At 39.6% G+C, this 24,162-nt stretch overlaps 1 protein-coding gene across 7 annotated transcripts in view; it reads left to right on the top strand.

Annotated features, from left to right (window-relative positions):
- Nucleotides 1–24,162, top strand: part of dlgap4b (discs, large (Drosophila) homolog-associated protein 4b) — a 116,592-nt gene that overhangs the window by 57,678 nt on the left and 34,752 nt on the right. For 5 of the 7 annotated variants that reach the window (XM_084927968.1, XM_084927965.1, XM_084927966.1 and 2 more), the window contains exon 3: nt 12,085–12,133. The exons of 1 other annotated variant lie outside the window; for it this stretch is intronic. The gene's annotated coding sequence lies outside the window, so the exon portion shown is untranslated. Of the gene's footprint in view, nt 1–12,084; nt 12,167–24,162 lie in introns of all 7 variants that reach the window. One more of the 7 variants, XM_084927963.1, reaches the window with a different exon arrangement.

The raw sequence follows: 24,162 nt of genomic DNA, 5'->3' as shown, positions 1-24,162 counted from the left end.
GATGAGAAGGTGTGACTGCTAGAAATCAATTGTTTTCAGGTTTAAGCAGATTTGTAAACTGTGACATCTTTTAAGTTCATTCTAAAGTTCTCACATTTATTTTAAAAAATTACCAATTATGAGAAAAGTTAAGTTAAAGAGCCATTTTTTGTCTTCCACTGTTTCCATTTTCAGCACCAAAGCTGGACTATAAACCTTGGACAGTGTGCAGTGCATTGAAGTGTCTGGGCTGCCTTTAAGGTTATTAACGAGGGTCAATGATGAATGTCGGCTTTGTTGGCAAAATGTTTACAAAGACTGTAATTTAGTTTATTAAACACTTGCAGCTTCATAGGAACTTCATACGCACCTATTCATGCAGTGGGCAGAGCAACAATAATGTTAGTAATTGATCTAACTGTAGTACCATTGAAATGAACTGTTGACTGGTGCAGATAAGATCCATAAAGATCAAACAGAAAATCACACACAGGTGAGATCTCACACACAGAGTTGTGTCGTTACTCTAAAAAACGAGAGAATATTGAGGGGCAATTCTGAATTTTATATATGAAAACATATAAAACAACATTTATGTAGCTTATATGACATAACTCAGTCATAATGTTATTACATGCACGGGGAATTATGTATTGCAAGAAGCAATGAAAACATGATTGATTGTGACTTCAGTTATTTTTCTGTAGCCTCATAGAGCCAATAGCTCTAAGCTGTTTGTAGCATTAACAGTGCAAACATACAAAGATTTTTACACACATGCAGAACCTGCTATTCTCTCCAATGTGAGAGGTTTATCCAGGGCAATCAGAAAGTAGATTTTGCACGCTATTATAAAAATTAAAAATACATTGGAAGATATCCTCTTTAAACACTGGCATTCATTTAAGTGAATCTTTCGTTGAACACTTCTGAAACAAATAATCCTGCAAAATCACACGTACACACATTCATTTGGAAAACACAAGCACAAACTTGTGAATCTGAGAGATGAAAATAAGTGGAAGTCTAAATTTTAAGGGTTTTTATTACCATCTTAGTACCCTCGATCACACAATTTCAAGTACGTACTTGTACAGTCTTGTTACTACTTAACACTTATACACTGATGTAAATGAGCTCTTAAAGCACTCTGAAGAAATGTCATGTTCATTCCAAGCTAGCTCCATACTTACCCCCTCTGCTATGCTGCTCTCACTCTCCATCTGTCAGTGGAGCCCTATACGCTTGTCATCTGTGTTGATCTGCATGTGCTCGTTTTCATGTATTACGTGGTTGGTAAACCACATGCATGAGGCTGCATTTCCCGTCGTCTGTCTTCAGCTTCTTAACATTGCCTTATTGCTGCAGTCTGAGAGAGACAGACATTCAGGAAGGGAGACGGGTGCTTTCTGAGTTCCTGCCTTTTTTTGTCCTGCGTCTGAGTCTGTGTTAATGTGCCAGTGTGTGTCCTGGGGTTCGTGTTTCTGTGTTTCTGTGTAATTGCGTACGTGTGTCGCTGTGTATGCTTCTTGTGCATTTTGGTTCCATGGTGTATGCATCCATTGAGTGTGTGTGTGTGTGCATCTGTGTATCGGTGTGTGTCTATTAGCTGAAGGCAGTGCCTCGCTCTCTCTTGAGCCAGGTCCTGCGGAGTTAGCATGCTGCTTTCACAGTCAGCCTGCATTTTATCAGCAGTCTCCATTTATACCGTCTGCCACTCGACAGTCCACAGCTGAAACATAGTAGATGGATTCTCTTGCTTCCAGTATGTGCCACTGAGGGCAGCTTAGTGTGGACTATATTTAATGTTCAGTCGTATTAGAAAACAAACACCAGGGTCTTTCATTTTCAAAACACACAGAGTTACTTCCAAAGTTAATAAGGGTATTTACCAGCAGGTCCTTGGGTGTTTGTGTACTGATTAAACAGACCCATATGTAGCTTGCATGTCAATGGAATACATAATGCAATGCATTTTTATATTGCAACATGAAACCTAAAAACCAATGCAAAAGCATATATTTACTGGCAGAGAGAGCTTTCCAATCGTAAACAGAGTATATGAGACCAGGGATTGGTGTTTCCAAGCTCATCTATTTTTAATTAGGGGTTTCTCTAATTGATTTGGATAGCTAATTGATGGTCAGGTAACTTTTAATTCATGGAAATAAAAAGGAACCAACTTTCTTGTCAACAACCACTTTCCTCTGGAGGTTCCATTAGATTAATGTCATAAGCTTCTCATTATAATGATCCAGGCAAAGTAAATGTTTTTCTTCTCCATTATATCCTTGGGTCTTCTCTGTGATCTTCCTCTTTTCCATCTGCAACATCCTGGATATATGCACTATCCCTTCTCAGCACATGTCCAAACCATCTCATCCTAGCCTCTCTAACTTTGTCTCCAAACTGATCAAACCTGAGCTGAACCTTTGATTTCTAATCTTGTCCATTCTGGTTACTCCCAATAAAATCTGTGCATTTTCTGCTCTGCTACCTCAAGCTCCATCTCCTGTCTTCTGTCAGTGTTGCCATACACCATAGTAGGTGTCACCATCGTGTAAACCTTCACTTTCAGTCTTGAGGCTTTGGTTTAGTCACAATAAATAAATAAGCTGTGTAAGTTCAGTAAAGATTTTTTTTAACTTTCTCGAACAATGAAATCAATATATCAAATAAGTAGTGCCTTTCCACTGCACTGCACAGCGAGGCAAAGTTGTTTACCCAGTGCTCTAATGAAGTTCATCTAAATGTCTGATAAAAACACTGAATTTGCAATGTCTTCTTCACGTAAAATATGCAGTCATTTTGCCAGAGGAAAACTTTTAGTGTGCATTAGCACTAACTTAACACAGGTTTGGCACAAATAAGATGTCAAAATAAGAATTATGCATGTGTGAATGGGGGAGGCAAGAGTGAAAAATAAACTTCAAACCACAGAGCTTCGAGTAGAGCCCATAATAGTATTGAAATTTAGACATCGAGAGGCTTTTAAAAACAACTTCTTTGTCTGGGGGAGGGCAGCTCATTAATGAGACCATGGCTGAGCTGAGATTGGTTCTGCCACCTCAGCATAACTTTTATACTTGATTCTTCTACTAATATCTGGCTTTTCATTTTCAGATTGTAGGTGGAATTTAAACATTATGACCACCTTTCTGATATCGTGTTAGTCCCTCTTTTTTTGCCAAAGCTCTGATCTGTCGAGGCACGGATTCCATTCCCTGAAGGTCCGCTGTGGTATCTGGCTCCAAGATGCCCCCAAGGATTGGATTTGTTTGTACAGCAAATCCCATAGATGGGAATTGGATTGAGATCTGGTGAGGCCAAGTAAGCGCCTCAAACTCATTGTTGTGCTTCTCAAATATTTCCTGAACCATTTTTGCTTTGGGGCAGGGCGCATTAGCCACAGCCACAGACATCAGGGAATACCATTTCTATAAAAAGGTTATATGGTCTATAACAAGACTTAGGTGAGTAGCGTGCGTCAAAGGACCCAAGGTTTCCAGCTGAAGAATTCCAAAACGGCCACACTGCCTCGGACGGTTTGCCTCTTCCCATAGTGCATTCTGATATCAGCACTTCCCCAGATAAGCGATGCGCACACATCCAGCCATCCACTTGACGTAGAAGAAAACGTGATTCATCAGACCAGGCCACCGTCTTCCTCCGTAGTTCAGTTCTGATGCTCATGCATCCTTTATTGGCTCTTTTAGCGGTGGACTGTGGTCAACAAGGACACCCTGACTGGTCTGTGGTTATGCAGCCCCATACACAGCAAACTCTGATGGACTGTGCATTCTGACATCTTTCTATCAGAACCAGCATTAACTTTTTTGGTGATTTCAGTTTCAGTAGCTCTTCTGTCGATCGGACCATACGGGCCAGCCTTCACTTGCCATGTGTGTGTCTCAGTGAGCCCTGACCATGTTCATCACTGTTGCTTCCTTGGACCACCTTCGAAAAATACTGACGGAGATGTTCTGAGTCTCTAACTATCACAGTTGGGCTGTTGTCAGACTTCCTCAAACATTTACACTTGCCCATTTTTCCTGCTTCATACACACCTTGTGGACAAAATGCTCCATAATATATCGCAGCCACTAACAGTTGGCTTGATGAAGAAATAATCAGTGTTATTAACTTAATCTGTCAGTGGTCGTAAGGTCATGGCTGATCGGTGTAGAACTATAATTTTACTTTTAGTTGTTTTTTATTTATTTTCAGAAGAGTTTGAGTTCAGTCATCCTGCTCTGGATACATATTCTGTCAATGGCACGTTTGAAAAAATTGAGAGTAATTTTTTTGAAGTAAATTGGTCCTGCTGTAATCAAGTACTTATCTGGTAACCCAAAATCAAATAAAAAAAACTAAAGGGGAAGACCGATTGATCTTCGTCTAGTGCCCATACTACATTCCCTGTAGACCTAATGTTTTATATGGAAGCTATTGGAACCCAAATGAAAACTCATTAAACTTCAAGAGCAGAAACTTGGCATCCGCTGAAGCAATTTGATTTTCAACTTATTCATGTGTGCAACTTTTTAGCTCATAGGATAGCCTGAGCGGCTGTTTTTCCAGCACTTTCTCTCCCTCGTTTTTTCTGTATTCCACCCCCTCGCTCGAAGCATGGAAGCAGCGAAGTTCAAAGAATGAATATGAAAAAAATATGCTAGTGCGCAAACATTTTTTCATACACTGCAGAGCACCGGAGTTCTGTACTTTCACTGAAATCAAATAGCTTGTATGAGCACCAAATATTCTAAATGGATCTATGTTCCAGTTGAAGAATGTTTTGACTTTGCCCAGTAAATAGAGAACGTGAAATCACCCTTTTACAAAGAATCTGTCTTGTTTTTTCAGTGTTGTGTACATTTTGCCTCTGTGTAACTTTAAATCTGAAAACTCTAGTGGTAAAAAATAGTTAACATGTTTCCCAGTTATGCTGCTCAGTGGGTCTTACTGAACCCCATAATAATAAAAGTAATACCTTATATGGTGTCTCTGATATCCCCGCGTTGGTGCTGTTCCTGCATCATTACATTAATTAGTTTTTTTGCTTATATAAAACTCTCTTCTGGAACAAGTGGTAAGCATTTAAAGTGTTTTCTTTATTAATTTATATAATAGAACATATGATCGAGTTTGCTTTGCCGTTAGCCAAATATAGGTTACATGTTGGTTTGCTAGTGTGGAATTAAAGAAATTATTTTATGGCTACAATATATCCTGTATCATTAATAATATAATCTATAGTATTGATACTGCATTAAGATGTTTATTAAAACCTGCTGGCTTTACATTAACAGGGCAGCCATAATAATTGTATACACACATTGCATTTTGTGCTTATTAAAGAGTTAAAGCTCAGTCAATTAAGGAAAGGTCATAAGCCTCGTTCGGCGCGATGTCCGGGCGATCTATTGTGTAAGTAACTTGGAGCATAGAAGGATAAACTGCCTGCACGCTTACAAAACACATATAGTACATATAATCTAGAAACAGGCCTGAGCAAAGGCCTGAATGTATTCAGCTTCTTGTTGCAACCGGTTGCATTTGAGTTTGCTTAGTAACAGGTGACAGAAGATGGGTCAAAAGGAGGAAAGTCCACGGGGACCTCCAGGGCCTGAAATCATCGCCATATTTGGAAAAAGATGTTAGAAAGAGGAACTTCTATGTCTGACTTTAGCCCTAAAAATTGCTCATTGTCTGTACAAGATGCAAATGATGTTCTTAAGATGTAAATTATGTTCTTAAAACGCAAGAAGGGGCGTCAAACCCTGACGTTATAAAAACAACTCTCTGTGTATTTTTGGGAGAAGAAGTCCGCAGATGTGATGATGTGTGCTTCTTCCCACGCGTGTGTTCTTAATAAACTCTTCATCTGATTGCACTCTACTGGGCCTCCATTGGTTTGTTTTTGTGCCACATTGTCGAATTCGGGACACTAGTCATAGTTTTTAATAGCATTAGCCATCTTCTTGGCTAATGCTAACTGAGTGACAAAGTGACTGGTCAGTTGCAAAATATTAATCCTGGGCCAACGTTATGATGATGATATATGAACAACACCAACACGTGGACATCAGATCGTGTTATCTTTTATACCTACAGTAATGTTTTTTTCCTACACAATTCCCAGATTGTTACCCACGATGTGTCCCTTGTGTACCAGCTAAAAAACTGTCAGCAGGACAGCATCTCTTAACTCAGAGACTTGAAATGCTAAATACAAGGACATCGTTTTAGGAATAACTATCAAGAATATACCAGCTTTTTAGTCTCCAAATTTTGATTAGCTTTATTGACAATCTGTTAATCACAACTTTTCATGAATCAGAGGATGTCAGAGGGTAATTGTTTTCAAAGCTGTCTTTGCATACAGTTGCAAGGCAGGATTACAAAAATGTCTTTATTTCACCTGGATAAGATATTCAGAAAGGTCATTTTTTAAATTCAGCAATAAATAATGATGTGCAGATAATGTCGGCACATGTTTTATATGCACTCACATACCTCGCTCTCGCACCAGGCGCAAACACACATACGCACTCCTTTAATTATTGCAGAGATCACATTTAATCCAGTTGCCGGATCTGCTGCCAGCTACTGAGTCATTAGAATAATTATATCACACAGAGATTTTGCGAATGAGCGTGTGACTCTTTCCAAAAGCGTTGTCACACCGCCTCACTTTTTGGGATTTATCTTCAGTCACACTTAAGTTGCCTCCCATCTGCTCATTGAATACTACAAATTGTATAAGTGTCCTAATCCTGATCCTTCTCCTCGTCATCTTTAATGAAATGCCTCAACAGATTTCTTAAAGACACTCACATGTCTTGGCCTTTTCATCAGTCTTTTCCTCTTTAGCGTACGTCTTTTTGAAACATTTATGTTACTGGGTCGACAACCATGAAGGAGTCAGAGCCTTTGAATAATCAGTGTGGTTGATAATGACACTTAGAACTGGAATTTCATAGTGTAGAACTGATGACTAAGAATAGTTTTTTGCACTTTTCAAAGACATATTGAAATTTTTTTTCACATTAATTATCATGTATGTATAAAGTTGCAATAAAGTAGATATAAAAAACAAGGTGGTCATCATGGTGACAAGAGATTGAAGAATATTACATTTCATGCGTAATTGCGCATAATATTATGCTTCTTAACCTTCCTTGGCAAATTTTCTTAAGTATGCATTTGTTAGGTATTTTCCTGGCAGTGAACAAATGTGCATCCAGGCTTGAAATTGCATTTGGTTTGCATTTAAACTTGCTCAGACGATACATTATTGCAGATTTTCTTTCTTTAGGCACACATGCATGCAAACATATTCACAATAAAATACTCAAAAAGATCATTCACTTCCAAAACCGCAACTTAACTAATGTTCCACCAATACGGCATCTGTACCAGTCAGGGTCTAACATTGATGAGTGGTGTGAACGCTTTTAGTTATTGTTATTCTTATTATTAGCAGTAGTGTTAGTATTAATGTTATTGTTTCTGTTTTGCAATTTTAGCATCCAAGCACATCAATGTATTTACCTGTATCAGCTCAAATCTATAGCCTCGATCTCTGAGTCATTTCAAGGCCCGACACTTTAATATATCAGTGTCCTCAAGGTTTTGTCTTTACAATTTTCGCAGTTATTTTTAGGCATAATTTATAAACTGGTTCAGGTTTTGATTAAATCTAAATAAGCATGTTGTAACTCATGTGCCTGTGCACTTTTTCTGTAATAAAAGGATTAAACTTCATCAGATGAGTGCCTAAAGAGAGCTATGATTGTATTAATGTAAAACAGCTGTGATTACATTTCCCTCAACAGATATTTGCTGTTTTAGTTCAGGTATATAGAAATCTAATTTCTAACAACCAGGGTTGTTATACAGGCCTTGACCCGAATCGTAATTAAATACCGGCTGGAAATTGCCAGTGCACAAATGAATCAAATTATATTCATTGAGCCACTCAAAGTACACCAAACATATGATGGTTTATTTAACACTAGCATATGTCTGGTGTTAAATACCAGTAACTGTCGTTTAGTGCGATTTCATGTCCTCACGATTTAAACATCATCACAGATTCTTTTTTAAATTTGGCTCAAACGTTTTCTTGAGTAAACTGACTGTCAGTGAAAGTTCCAAATTTACACTGACCTCAGAAAATTTACTAGAAAGTATTAGCATTAGTGCATATGTGGACAGACGTGGATATTAACTGCAACTTTATTAAATTGCATCTGGATTCAAAGTTAGAATGTGGTGTGTCCTACCTCTATGAGCTGCTGCTTCTGCTTTTGGTTTTATGCAGATGGGGAAAAAAGTGGATTCAGAATGTGCTGGGTAACTGGAAATTTCAGCTGTATTGCAACAGATCAACAAGAAGTTATATTTCAAAAAGAGCGGTAACACAGCAATAACCTTTCTTGTTCTTTAGCAGTCTCTCTGGGTTGCAAAGGAAACTTTGTAGAACTTCCACTTCAGACCACAATGGTGGCTTATATTGATGTGATAGCATCTCACAGTTGCTGCAGTTTTGTCGACTTCACATCCATGATGCAAATATCCTGTTCCACCACATCCCAAAGGTGCTCTGTTGGATTGAGATCGGGTGATTGTGGCAGCCATTTGAGTACAATAAACTCTCATGTGCAAGAAACCAGTTTGCACTCGGTTTGGGCTTCTGCTGTTGTAGCCCATCTGTTTAAAGGTTTGATGTGTTGATGTGTTCAAAAATCCTCTTTTGCATACCTTGGTTATAACAAGGGGGCATTTGAGTTACTATTGCCCTCCTGGCCTCCTCTGACCTCTGGCATCAAAAGGCAACCGGGGTATTTTCTGTTTTTCACACCATTCTCTGCAAACCTCAGAGACACTTGGTGATCTACTGGGATTTTCCTGCATAGTTCCTGAAATACTCAGACCAGCCCATCTTACAACAACAACCATGCCACATTCAAGTCACTTAAATCACCTTTTTCTCTGAACACTCCCCCATTTGAACATCGGCAGGTCGTCCTGAAGATGTCTTCACACCTAAATATATTAAGTTGCTGCCATGCGACTGACTGAGATGTTTGTTTGAAGAAATAGTTGAACAACTGTACCTAAAAAGTGGCAAGTTTGTGTATTTACCTGCAAAATCAGAAACATTGATCTTAATTTAGCCCAGCTAAATAATCACAAATTCCTCTGCATACATTCAGTTCAATGCATTCCACCCACTGGAGAGATTTCCCAAAGCAGATATTTATAATGCATTCCATAAATGAAGAGCCTAATTAGCACATCCCTCCAGTCTGACGCCTCAATCGGTTTTCTAATCTCATTTCTAATTGATCTCACTCTGGCCCGCAACAAACCCGGTGCTGTGAAGTGCATTTTGACATTAATCCTTCAAATTTGCAGTGGGCAGTGAAGCAAGGCAAGAGTGGTTTGGCATGAATCCCATTCACAATTCAATGCATAAAACTCCATAAAGTTCATTTGTCTTCCATTCAAGTTCATCTGTGCTCTGTGAATGGTTTTAAAGTTGTGTAGATGTGTCTGTTCTCTCAGTGAGTTGAAGAAATCCTTAAGGTGCATGTGGCTGCACATGGGAAACGTGAAGAAGAATCAGCTTTACCATAAACATTAGCTGTAGGTACATTTTTTACTCTGTGTCAAAATAACTGCGATCCATACTGGTGATTGTTCTTGTTAGGGGCCGGGTTTGGTTATGTTCTTGTTCTTGCCATTTAGATTCTTTTGAATAACACTTTACAGCCAATATGAGATGACCTTTAACACTGTTAAGAGGTGTGTGTATGTGTGTTTGCATCTTTGCAATTTTTCTTGACATTTTATCAGAAAAGGTCACAGCACTTTTGAGTTTTGTGTTTGTTGATTCTGTCCCAAAAATCAAAGCTAACCTCTGTGTGTGTGTTTTTCTTACATATTTCACAATGATTGTGGATGTTCAAGGCCCAATGCTGTGTCTATAGCCGTTTCTGAGTTGTGGTTTAGGAACATGGCATTTTCTATAAGGGTCCACCTCTGAATGTGACACTCCCATGCTGTCAAGCAACTTTAAACTCATCCATTAGTTTGATAATCTGCTCAGAAATAACTTTTTTTCTTGCCATTTTGACATTGCCTTAATAGGTTCTACTATTTTTCTGCTACTTAGGAGTATGACAAGATGTTGAGGTTGTCAGGGGTCACCACTAACATTGTTTTGCCCATGGAAATATGTAACACTTTGAGGTTACAGGAAGGAAACCAGCTCAGTTAGTTCACGGTTCCGTGCATTCAAATGTCTGAAAGAATTACAGTTTACGTGTGCAAAAAAGCATCGTGGCTGAGAAAACATAACTCTTTTGATCAACAGAGTTATGATATTACACCGCCTCAATTCTGAATATTAAAGTCATTGGTCAATGTTTTAATTTAAAATAACTACTGTTTCCTCACAGGACTGTTGTCGCACTGATAGAAATGCAGATGTGGCATGCATTTCTCTCTAAAACGTACCCACATAGTATAAGTTGCCAGAAATTTATTACTAGTGCTGTCAGCGTTAATCTCGTTAAAATGACGTTAACGCCATAACCGCATTAACGCCGCAAATCTCCGTTATCGAGTTGACGCGGATCGCCCCGTGCATGGGGCTGGACAGCGCTAACGCGTTAACGGGCTAACCGCACTAATGCATTGACGTTGTGCAGCCCCACGCACGGCTTGTCAACTCGTTAACGGAGATTTGCGGCGTTAATGCGGTTATGGCGTTTTCATGAGATTAACCCTGACAGCACTATTTATTACATAAATTTGCAGCAGTTTTTACTTGAGTGGGTGACCAGATTTAAAATTGCTCAAACAGGGTATTTTGAATTTTAATTACCCTCATCTATTTTAAACATAACCTGCTCTCATCAGTTCTGACTGACAGCTCATTTATATATATTTAAGTCTAAACTTCGCTGTTGTCTTTAAACCTGCACGAAAGATCTTATGGGCGGGTTCTGTATCTTCGTTTGCATTGTATGTTTGTGTTGTTTGTGTGGCATCCACACTCTTTGTTTGCTTCCCACATGAATGCGTAAAAACATCAAAGAGAATATTTTCGAAAGTTGTCATACTTCAGGATGAAGCCTTGGCATGACATACTCTGCACACTGAATACTAACACCAAGGTTGTGCCCTTCTACCAACTGTATATTTTAGTCCTTGTGGCATTGATGAACAAAGCCTTCTTTTCACTGAAGTCCTGAGGAGAAGCTCAATCCATAATGCAAAATAAGAGTTCTGGGATGCCGTTTGATGCCTGACCTTCGAGGGTGGTTCTCCCAGGATTTTAGATGGCACTTGTCAAAGTGTGAACCTTTTGTACTTTCCGGTGAGAAGCCTGAACTCCTTCTCTTCTTTTCCTAACTAAAGCAACATGAAATTAAAAAGAAAGCTGTTCACAGAGAGACTTTTTTGTCCAAGCACTGATCATACTCCTCTGTGTGGAGTCTATTATATCACAGAGTCCACATAGGACAAAACAGTGAGTGGACGACTGCTTTGAAAGGCCTGGGGTCAAAAGATTTATGATCCCACGCTGTCATAGTTTCTGTAACACTGCAGGTGTTATAAAACCAGCCGGAATATGAATGAGTGGGAGATTGCCATGATTGAAATGTCCTAAAGCAACTCTGTGCCTTTGTAATATCCTCCAAGGTGTGGGAGAGGCAAAAGAGAGCGAAAGTAGGACACTCGGGCGTAAAGCAGAGACAACAAGGTGGAGCTGCTTGCTACTTTGCTGGCCTGAGCCTGCATACAAGTTGCCCTCAGGCACTGGTTCACAATCAGTATATTTTGTCCTGATTTGCAATGCTGCATGGCAAAGCCTTATCCTCAGCTCCGTGTGCTCCCCGTGGGTATAATATGTGTGTGTGTGTGTGTGTGTGTGTGTGTGTGTGTGTGTGTGTGTGTGTGTGTGTGTGTAGGTGTCTGTCGCAAAACAGCTTAGGTTTTCTTGTCACTTAACAAGGAAAGCATGACATGATTATATGAGTTCATAACAGACAGAAATGTTGAAACACTTTTTCTTTGTATATCTTCCAGAAGAGCTCCCCCAACTCAGATCGAGGCTTCTGAGAAATGAGCTGCCAATGTAAGTCCCTTGGCTGACCTCAGCGCTTCGCTGGTAATGTTGTTTTTAAATTAATTAAACTGACTGAAAGTTATAATTGAGTACACAAACACTCGTGCATGCACAGAGTCATAACCTTGTACCCCAAACCTATCCCTCACTTCACCTCACTACCCATCAGGGACAGGGTTTGCCGCTGACATACACTAATTTATTAGCAGCTAATTGCTATCCCTTGCAGACATTCTGGTGGGACATCAAAGGATGACACTCCTGAGGAGAAACGATTGAAATTCAAATTTCAAACAATACCCTTTCCCTCTGTATGGTGCTACGGACTCGCCGCCTTTGGTTTTAGTTTGTCATCCCAAGTGCATGGAAGGCTTAAGGCTCTATCAATAATGAATGAGGATTTGAGACTTTACAGTGGGTTTTCCAGGAGATTCGGTGCTTCCATTTAAAGCCCTGCAAGACTGGCACTCTGTATACCTGGAAACTGCTGTTGTCGCTTTGAAGCAGTTCTTGAGGCAGTATAGTCGCTCAGTGCTGCTTACAGAAAAAGATAAGAAGCTGTAACTTTCAGAGAAGCACCGCAGCTGTACACATGGGATTTTAGGGTGAAGTCTATGCTGCGGTCTTTCATAGTGCATTTACTTCTAAAAGCATGCTGTAGCAAGCTGAGGCCCACACAACAAAAGCACTGCAAAAACGTCCCATTTGTATCATATTATGACCCAGTGTGAACTGCAGCCTGTTTTCTGTTCTTAGCTGACAGGAGTGGTACCCAGTGTGGTCTTTTGTTTCAAGGTTTGACTCAAGACTAGATAACAAAGACACTGCAAAAGCATTGCGTTTGTGTCATATTCTCCTGTAAACATTGTAATGATTGATTTTGTGTGGACAGCTTGGGGCAGTTCAAAAATCTGTTGACTATCTGGTATTATTTAATGGCGATCATATAGTATGTTTCCCACTTACAAACTATGAGAATTAGCAGACACATCATTTGCATTTTGTTTACTAGGCAATTATAAAATCAGCTTTCAGCATTTCCGCTTTGTTTCTTCGCTAACTCTGGAGGGAAAAGCTAAGTCATTAGTAGCTAAATGCTTTATATGCTAGTCAATGACTTTGTGTTAATGGTGGTAAATATTCAGCTTTTTGGGGGCACATTTACTGTAACCGTGGCTAGAAATTCAACTACTGAAGACCGTGAGTAATAAGCTTAGGCCCTAGAGACTGTTCGACGACCTCCTGTGTATTTCCTGAATGGTTGGCGAGGAGTTGTTGGAGGCTGCTGGTTGTCGCTGAGTGAAATGGGTAGCAGAGAGAATTCTGCACCAAAAACTTCTTTGTGATTACTTTAGGGGCTAGCGGATTGCCAAGGTCTCCCTTTGTTTACATGAAAGATGTTGGCTTAACATTTGCTAATTAAACACCAAGCTATAATGAAACAGAGAGCACTCTCCTTCAAAATAAAAGCTGTGCCTTACACTGAAACCAACAAATTTCAAAAGATCCACTTTTTACTTATTTGTCCTATACCCATAACAGTTTCACTACAATTTAGTGAGTAGCTGGCAAGTGTTTTGCAGACAAATCAGCGTCTTCTATGGGCAACATCAGCAATCTGCAACAACCAAAGAAATCACAAGGAAGTTTTCAGTGGAGCACCATCTCAAAGATGACCAATTTTTGACCAATTTCACCTAGCGATTTCCAGCAACCTCCAGTTACCCATCAAAGTCTATCAGGGAATACACATTTTTCCTAGCAACCGGTATTTACCAGTATGTCTCTAACTGATCTCTAGCCCTGTGTGGTTGGGGCTTTAGCCGTGTACCTGCCAGCAGCCACTTACAGCTAATCTGGGAACACAAATTTTTCCCTACCAAGCCAGGGTGGTTAGCATTAGCATCAATCATTAAAACAGAAAGTTGTGTCTGTTTTAATAGGTAACTGCTTATGGACCCTACAGAGATGGCTTTCAACCCATGCAAACATTCCCATGCAGAGCTTCAGAAAGTCAACACTGCCTAGCTCAACTCTGCGTGGGTCAGATGCCGATTGATTGACAAGTGGGCTGAAACAGGAAAGAGAGTGACAGTAATAGAAGAACAAACAACAACAAAAATCAGTGATTATAAAAATAAAAAAAGCACAGACAGTAGCTATAGTGGACATTTTCATTGTTTTTAACACTCGGTTTCACTTCAGCTCTTTGTATTTTGTAACTTTGCTCCTCTGTGGAGTTGGCTGGAGGATCAGCACCACATCCTTTCGATACTTCCTCTTTCTGGCAACAGGCGTTCCCTGCTGTCTGCCGATGCAGTGCCAACGGAGAACTATGTTGAACCCATAAAACACTCTGTAGAACTGAAGCCCTCAGAGGTGGATAATAATATTTTCTCACTAGGATTGCAAGTCAGCAGTCCGTGCCAGGATGTTGTAAACCAGCAAGGTGGAAAAGTGAGTTACATTTTAGACGTCTCGTAAAAACAGCACAGTTCATTCATTCATTCATTAGGGTCACATTCATTGCAAACATGTTAGTTGATGTAAATCTGCAGGGAAGGTTAGCCACACTCACCAAACATTGTGTAAATTCAATATTATGTGTGGTGCACAGTGTTTGAAATATTGATGGCGTTTAAAATTAGATGATTTTAATTAGATTCAAACTGTATTTTTGACCTTGTCCATTACATCCTGATTGTTTCTTGCGTGCTTTCCTCTTCTTACATAACTCAGTTTATTTGGGGTTTTGCCACATTTAATCAACTAGGAAATTCATCCTAAGGAACATTTCTCATTATTCCAGAAATGTCTATAATTTGAAGGGTTTTTCTCATTCGTATTTTTGGTTAAATAAATTCAATTATCTGCCTATTTAAGCTTGTTGATTCTCTGGGAAACAGCTTGCCCTGTTTTTCTACCAGTTTATTTCCTTTTATAAAAAAAAAAAATATATATATATATATATATATCCATATATCTTATATACTCAGTGTATATACCCCTAAAAACATACACAAAGACGATGCAGTCTTTATGTTTTCTTATATCACGTCACACATACACACAGAGAAACGCATTAGTATGCAGATATGGCCCTTGACATTTATACTCACAGGCAAATGAACAGACACTTCTTCAGGCCAACACATCGGCACACATGTTCACACATACAGCCACTTTCCTGCAGAAACAGTGGTCCTGCCAGCTGTGTTGCTGTGGTAAGCAGATAACAGGAAACTCCAATCACAGGTCTTCTCTCAATCCATTCCATAACACCCCTGATGGGAGTCTCCCTGGGGTGGAGGATGAGAGGGTATAGCAGACATCACACTAACAATAGGCCATGCTAGAGGTGTTGAAATTGGATCTAAAGTTTGCATTCGACACAGGCTTTTGTATCGTACCTGTGTACCAAAAGTGCACTGATAAAAAATTAACCACACAAATTTTTTTTTCAATTCAAGCAGCATTTGACAAGAATTAATATTAACAATGACGGCTTTGTGAAGAAAGGAGGAAAAGGGGTAAAACTGCAGTACTGAAACATTGTGATCAAAACTGAGCACGCTCTGAGAAGGTAGGGTTGAGAGCGGGGCTGCAGTGCACAGTCATGATTGATGCATTACTCTGCCCTAGTTGTCTGCACACAAGAACAGGAAGACTGTGGCAATTTTACCCAATCCCAGTGTAAAACTTCTTTTGTCTCTTCACTTTCCCACTCCTGTTTTGTCTCTCTATGCACTTGCAATATGAAGAGCTCATCCTTTGCTATTAAAAAGCCTCTTATGTGTGCAGACAGTAAGAAGCAAGCGTGAAAATCATTTTTAGCATTAAAGGGCTCTTACTGTCCTACACATAGAATATAAACTATCTCTTCCAGAGAATACAGATTATTTCATCCCATTTCCTGCTGCCTTTTAATATGCTGCACACAATCACATCGTAACTGTGACATGCACCATTCCGTTTTTCTATCCGTTGTTGCTAGATACCTAAAAAGCAAAAATGAAATGCTGTTTCATCCCCAGAGATGAGATGTACTGGGTGGGCCATTTATATGGATACACGGTAATAACATGGGAATGGTTGGTGATATTAAAGTCCTGTTTGTGGCACATTAGTATATGTGAGGGGGCAAACTCCTCAAGATGGGTGGTGACCATGGTGGCCATTTAGAAGTCGGCCATCTTGGATACAACTTTTGTTTTTTCAATAGGAAGAGGGCCATGTGACACATCAAACTTATTGGTAATGTCACAAGAAAAACAATGGTGTGCTTGGTTTCGACGTAACTTTATTCTTTCATGAGTTATTTACAAGTTTCTGACCACTTATGAAATGTGTTCAATGTGCTGCCCATTGTGTTGGATTGTCAATGCAACCCTCTTCTCCCACTCTTCACACACTAATAGCAACACTGCAGGGGAAATGCCACCACAGGCATCCAGTATCCGTAGTTTCAGGTGCTGCACATCTCGTATCTTCACACCATAGACAATTGCCTTCAGATGACCCCAAAGATAAAAGTCTAAGGGGGTCAGATCAGGAGACCTTGGGGGCCATTCAACTGGCCCACGATGACCAATCCACTTTCCAGGAAACTGTTCATCTAGGAATGCTCGGACCTGGCACCCATAATGTGGTGGTGCACCATCTTGCTGGAAAAACTCAGGGAACGTGCCAGCTTCAGTGCATAAAGAGGGAAACACATCATCATGTAGCAATTTCAAATATCCAGTGGCCTTGTTGACCTTTCCATTGATGAAGAATGGACCCACTATCGTTGTACCCCATATACCACACCAAACCATCACTTTTGTTGGTCCAACAGTCTTGGAGGGATCCATCCAGTGTGGGTCAGTGTCAGACCAATAGCGGTGGTTTTGTTTGTTAACTTCACCATTCACATAAAAGTTTGCCTCATCACTGAACAAAATCTTCTGCATGAACTGAGGGTCCTGATCCAATTTTTGTTTTGCCCGAAGGGATGTTCGACTAATGCCACTTTCCAGTGACATGCGGCGAGGGCTACGCTGTGGGCTCTTGTTGAATGAAGCTAGGACAGCCACTGATGTTTCTTCATTAGTGACAGTTTTCTTGCGTCCACATTTTGGCAAATCCAACACTGAACCAGTTTCACGAAACTTAGCAAGCAGTTTGCTGACTGTAGCATGGGAGATGGGTGGTCTCGTAGGATGTCTTGCATTGAAATCTGCTGCAATGACCCGGTTACTGCTTTCACCAGATATCAACACGATTTTGATCCGCTCCTCACGTGTTAACCTCTTCACCATGTCAATGGCTGTGAACAAAGAGAAACTTGAAACTCATGAAAGAATAAAGTACGCTGAAACCAAGCACACCATTGTCTTTCTTGTGACATTACCAATAAGTTTGATGTGTCACATGGCCCTCTTCCTATTGAGAAAACAAAAGTTGTATCCAAGATGGCCGACCCTTAAATGGCCACCATGGTCACCACCCATCTTTAGGAGTTTGCCCCCTCACATATACTAATGTGCCACAAACAGGACTTTAATATCACCAACCATTCCCATGTTATTACGGTGTATCCATATAAATGGCCCACCCTGTACTTCTGCCTCTGAAATCTGTTTATTTTTAGAAGAGTCACTTGAGACAAAACATTTGCTAAATGTATATGGTCTAATATATCAGGATGAATTTGCTCAGAAATGCGCATCCCTTCTTGTCAAGGTCAATATCTTCTCTGACTCAGAAATCCTATTAGCGGAGATCCACATTACCTGCTTTAGTGCAGTTTAATAGGGTAATGAGTCTCAGTGGTGATATTCAAACACAGAGGGAAGGAAACCTCACGGGAAATTGTTGATTAAGAAGACTTATAAAGTACTAAAATGCCTTAATTTGTAAATCACACCCTAAAAACGACTCAAAAGAGTAATAGAACTTTTTCAGCCTTTATGGATTGTAGATACAAAGACACAGCACTGAACTTGGATTACTTTGTTTTTGTGAGTTTCAAAATTATGGAAATACTTGCCGTATTTTTCCGACTATAAGGCGCACCGAATTATAAGGCACATTACGTGAAATAAAACAGTCAGATAAGCCAAACTTTATTCAACTCATTCTTCTTGCTTCCTCCACTTCCGTACCATTCATTCATTAATGTTGAATTCCATCGCAGCTGCTCTATTCCCATGCTATTGCAGTATATTAATGACTAACCTCGTATTCTGGAAGGATTATCTCAGTTGTTCTCCTAACTGAAGTTTGGTCCGTTTACAGCATCCTGCCATGCGATTGCATTTGTCTCTAACCATCGGGAACCTTCACATTAACTTTTATCGAGTGGAAAAAAGTTAGCGTTCATCCTCCAGCTTCACTGTGTTTATGTTATGTTAATATAGCTGTGTCGCTAGCGATCACATAGCACATCATTATCATTATTATCATCATCAGTAACTCTATAAACATCAGTACTGTTTAGTTTTGTGTCTTCATTTATGTTGGAAGTGACAGCAGAGCTGTACGTTTGAATTTTTTCAGAAGTCTCTCAGTCAGAACATGCTATATCATGTTTAGGTGGAAACTAGTGAGCTAACTTCCTGCTAACTTCTAACTCCGTTAAATTTAATAAAATCTGTTTTAATTGATGCCTGGATGTTAAACTTAATTGTTACACCTGATAAAGCAGCAATGCTGATTATTTTGTTAAAGATGAAAGAATTTAGACAGTTTTTAATTCTCAGTGATGCCGTATTGTTCGTTGGCCTTTGGGACCTGAAGCGGACTGAGTTTTGGACTCAGACAACTCAGAGTCTGCGAGGCTCCTGACTACGTTAGCCGTAATGCTCCAACAATCCATCAAGCGGTGCGGCCTCGTAGCTAACCAAAGTCGTACTAAAACATTTTTTGACAGATTTTTGAGCGCCGTGTACCACATAAAATCGGTTCAAGGTCAGTAAGCACAACCAGAATTCATACATAAGGCGCACTGGATTATAAGGCGCACTGTCGAGAAAATTAAAGGATTTTAAGTGCGCCCTTACGGTATGGCCTTTTTTTATTCATACTCAATAGATTTACTGTGTATATCTGAACAGAAATAATACAAGTTACAGCTGAATATGTACAGGACCTATGCCATTTGTATCAGTCTCTCTTTAACTGTTGTTGGCATCCCAATACATCAGATCAAAAGGGCGAATGCGACTGTAATGATTATGCTTAGCACCAGTGTGATAAGATTTTTGTTTCGACCAGAACTCGGAGGGTTTACAAACACTGACTTGGACTCAGACTGAACAGAAACTGTCAAACAGCAAAAAACAAGAATAAACTGAATAGTAATTAATGCAAAAGATCATGAAATGTCATAAGACGGGAGAAAATGATGGAGGTTTGACATTTTAATGTGTTAAGCTTTTAAGGTCAATTTTATAATTTTCTGAAAAAAACAAAATTGTCTTGCTTGCATTATTAAACAGTATAACTCAGGGGTAGAAAGAGGCATTTTGATCATAGGTCACTGTAACAAGCTATGGTTTGGTATAGGTCAACTAGATGACAGCCTGAAATAAAGCACCGAAATGTGCGCTGCTTTTCGGTCTGGTTACTACCGTTTATGTCAGAACCGGTGTCATCATGGCACCAGATACCGGTACCCATCCCTACTCTTGAGCCACGATCACCCCATATATATATATACAGTGTTATCTTCATTTTAGATGTCAAAAAGTATTTGCGACTCCCAGTGTTTTCTTTTGCGTGGAAATCGCGTCCAAAGGGCTCTTTCGGTGCTAAAGGTTGCTGACCCCTGGCCTAGGGTGTCAACAATTGGATGTGTGCATAGGGGGGCGTGGGGGGATATTTGCTGCTACTTGTGTTACTCTACATCTGACATATAGTGCAAAATGTATATTATCAGAAACACTGTTATATTATAATACTGAAAGGAGACTGCAGGAAGACATTCTGCAGATGCTGACTGCCAGTGTTGCCCACACTGCTGATTACTGAGCTGAGGATCATGTATGAGTAACAAGCTTCCTGTTGTTCCCTGCAAAAATGACTGTAATGTGATTCATTTCAGTCAGGCCACCGATCAGTTCCTGCATCAGGACAGATCAGTCCCCCCCTTCCTTCTCCCCCTAGAATTCCCGGCAGCAGCTTCATTGCCTCCATTAAATGAGAGCTCATCGAATTATGCCTCCTTTGCTTTTGCAAGTTTCAAAAATATAGAAAAGCTTGTGCTGCTACACAGTAAATTTACTGACTGTCCATTGAGGGAACCATGCTTCCAGATTGCTTGTTGTTCAGTGGACTGTGGCTTAATTCCTCATGAGCACAATCGAAATTGGGATGTTAGCATTGTCACCGATGCATTTCTATCACATTGAATCTCGTGGCCTGACTGGAACACTCAGACTGTGTGGAGTCTGAATGTTCTCCATGTTCCTGCTGATGTACTCTGGCTTCCTCCCACATTTCAAAAGCATGATTTAAAGGCTAACAGGTGATTCCAAACTAGCCTTACATGTAAAGCTGAGTATGAATGTTTGCCTGTCTCTCTGTGTCAGCCCTGTGATGGTCGGGTAACTCATCCAGAGTATACCCTGCCAGTAGTGACAGGCTCCTTGTTAAGTTTTAAGGATTTTAGTACGAGCACATGTGTGTTGAGCTTGAGTATCGGTGAGTCAGTAGGCTTAACAAAAACAAAAAAGAAAACAAAAAATAATAATCTTCTAAAATAAAAATAATGTTACTGGTGTGAGATAGATGTTTGTCATCTGATACTGATAGCTAGGCTGTAATGATATAATGACCATGATTTACATACATCCAAAATGACAAACAAGTTATTGCCATGTGTTCAGTAGTCACGTGTCAGCAAAACCTCAATTATGGAGACCCACCAGAGTCTAATCTGGGATTGGCACAGCCTTAAAACAATCTGATCCTGTGTCAGTGTCCCTCACGCTGTTTCCGCTGAGTTATATCTTATTACATCTTATTTACAAACCTTTGTTATTTACAATTATTTGTTTGCATTTGACACAATATATAACTTCATATATTACTTTTAACTCAAAATCAATGTATTTATACATATTTAGACAAGTAAGTTTAATTTAACTGGTTTGCAGTGGCAGTTCAAATGTAATTCAAACCCAATGTTTGGGTCTAGACGTTTGGCACATTGATTCACTGTGTCTAATAGCTGTTGTGGCTTAAAGCAACTAAGTCACCTTCATCTCCTGGAAGTAAAAATATTCCTGAACCCTTTGCTCAGGGACACTTGCAGAAACTTGGGGCTGCTATGTTATGAATTTGTCAAGTCTAAACTACTAGCAAACAACTGCCAGCAATACTGAGAAAATATTCTAATGCTAATCTTTTAAGTTACTTTCATGACACAAGCCGTGCATTTATTTTTATGCTCTCTGCTTTATGCATATTTTAGCCTGTGGCTGAATTCACCCTGTATGCATTATATAGTACCATTTATTTACTTATTCCCCAATGTAATGCACCACATTTTCCAACTTTTAGAATGACCCTTTATGAAGCTGTCAGTGATGATGCAAAATGATGATGAATAGTACCTGAAATGTCAGTGAGTCAACAAGAGTATTTTGCTTAAAATGGTTTTTGGACCCAACCATACCAAATGTTGCTAAAATACTATAGTCATTATTATCAGACATAGCTCTTAATAAATCTGTATATTTATATACCTCTTTACTCTGGCATACAGTCAGCTTGCCTTTTGTAAAAGCATGTTTTTTAACCTTCATCCATGTGATTTTGGCAGCAGCAGCTATGTAAAGGCTGCATCTCATGTTTTCTAAATGTCAAGGCTCTGTTGAGATACAACATGTAGCATCTCTGCCTTTCCTGCTGACTTTTTGACATGACAGTGGCTCGTCCCAGTGCTACCGACGGGTTGATAACTTGACAGACTGCCATTAGGGTATTACTGTGATGTCGCATGGGGATTGTGAGTCATGAATGCAGGGTTGACCCACTTCCTGATGATCCCACACCTCCTAACAGGAAGTGGCATTCACTTTTAAAGCAAAAAAAACCTGCATTGCACTGATGCTTCCTGTGTGTGGGGTCAAGGCTGTATGCGTATGTCAGACTGAAGCATGGCCATTGTGTTTAACACCAAGGACGTTTTGAGTAGGTGAAGTTCGAAGCATATCCCGGTGGAATTTATAGCTGCGCTGTGGATGTTCATAACAGTCTGTGGTTGACAGCTCCGAGCTCATACACATGCAATGCAGCAGCTCACAGAGAGCACAAGATGTCACTAAGATGAAGCTACGCAGTGAGGGCTTTAAGCTGTTTTTTAATCTTTCACATTTGACAAAGTTTACTCTTGATCACTCTGGAAATCCATCAAATAGGCAACAATGGGGCTTCCAGTGTAACCAGTGGACCAGCATCTCCTTTTCTCCCAATTGTTCACATATTTATAACAAGTTAGTAAAGGGGTAAGTCACTGTCAAAAGAAAAAAATGGCCGTCTCATATATTTTTGCAAACCATCTATTTTTTGCCCTTTACATCCTGTTTATTATCTACATACAGTCAGTCAGGTTTAGCCTGATTAAACAGAGTGGCTAAATACTGAGGACACCAGTAAGGATACCAGGGTGTTTTTGCCTTTGTAGTACATCCTGGTGTACAAAATGGTTCTCTTTGTGTGAGAACATGTACTTGAATGGTGTCTTTGCATTCAAGCATTTAATATACATTCATAAAAATACGCTAGTCTCTCTGTGTTTGCATGCACATGTCACTGTCTGTTTGCATTAGTCCTTCAGATTTGCCCTAAATCCGGAGATAGAGGCCACAGCTGCAGCCCACAACCCTCTTTGTGCTTCACTGTGCACAGCATATTCATCTCTATGTTAGTTACAAATATGAAAATATACAAAGTTTTAGTAAGCAATGTCCATTTCTTCTGCGAAGACTTGGTTTCAGATTACAAATATCACAAGGTTCAAAGAGAATATAAGTTCACAGTTGTTTTTGTGTCTTTTGAGTTTTGTATTTTAGCTTATCTCTAAATGTTCTATCAAAGTTTCTTAAAAATAGTTTAATGACTGGCTGAAGTTGATCATGAACTTTATTAATATTACATTTTAATCCTACAACAATGAAGTTTCCATCCAGTTGTCCTTTTTTTTTTACAGTTACAGGTATGTTGTCCCAAAAGATCGTCAGGGAATCATCCACAAGTCCAACACATGATAACCATTGATCCTTATCCGGTCGTTAAGTGATGACGTGACGAATCCTACGTCCGGGCCTAAAGTAGTCTGCGTTTAATATGGCTTTTGTGTTGTTAACATGTTTAATGATTTGTATTTTCTTCTATTTAATCTCAAAAAGCTCCTAAAACAGTCAGTGATCACTGTTGACCTCCCTCGGCTTTTGTTACCGCTAATCATTTATTTAAGCTCAGTTTTTAAAACCTTAGGATGTAACTACAGCCCAGCCCATGCAGCAGTATATGAATGAATAACCTCGTATTGTGGATGGATTATCTCAGTTGTTCTCCTGGCTGAAGTTTGGTCCTTTTACAGCATCCTGCCATGCGATTACATTTGTTCCTGACCACCGAGAACACTCACGTTAACTTTTATCGAGTGGAAAAAAAGTTCGCTTGTTTATATTATGCTAACATAGCTGTGTCGCTAGCGGTCACGTAGCACATCATTATATACCAGCTAGCCAAACTTCAGTAACCCTACAAACGTCACTGCTGTTTAGTTTTCTGTCTTCATTTATGTTGGAAGTGATAACAGAGCTGTACGTTTTAATTTGTTTCCAAAACCCCGCAGTCAGGACATGCTATATTGTATTTAGATAGAAGCTAGCAAGCTAACTTCCTGCTAACTTCTAACTCCGTTAAATGTCATAAATTCCATTTTCATGGATGCCTGGATGTTAAACTCAATTGTTACACCTGGTAGAGCGGAACGCTGATCATTTTATTAAAGATGAAAGACTTTAGACAGTTTTTCAACTCTC

This window comes from Perissodus microlepis, chromosome 5, assembly GCF_051167445.1.
Source record: "Perissodus microlepis isolate ML-2025 ecotype Zambia chromosome 5, ASM5116744v1, whole genome shotgun sequence".
NCBI lineage: Eukaryota > Metazoa > Chordata > Actinopteri > Cichliformes > Cichlidae > Perissodus > Perissodus microlepis.
This window is presented reverse-complemented; position numbering and strand designations above follow the sequence as displayed.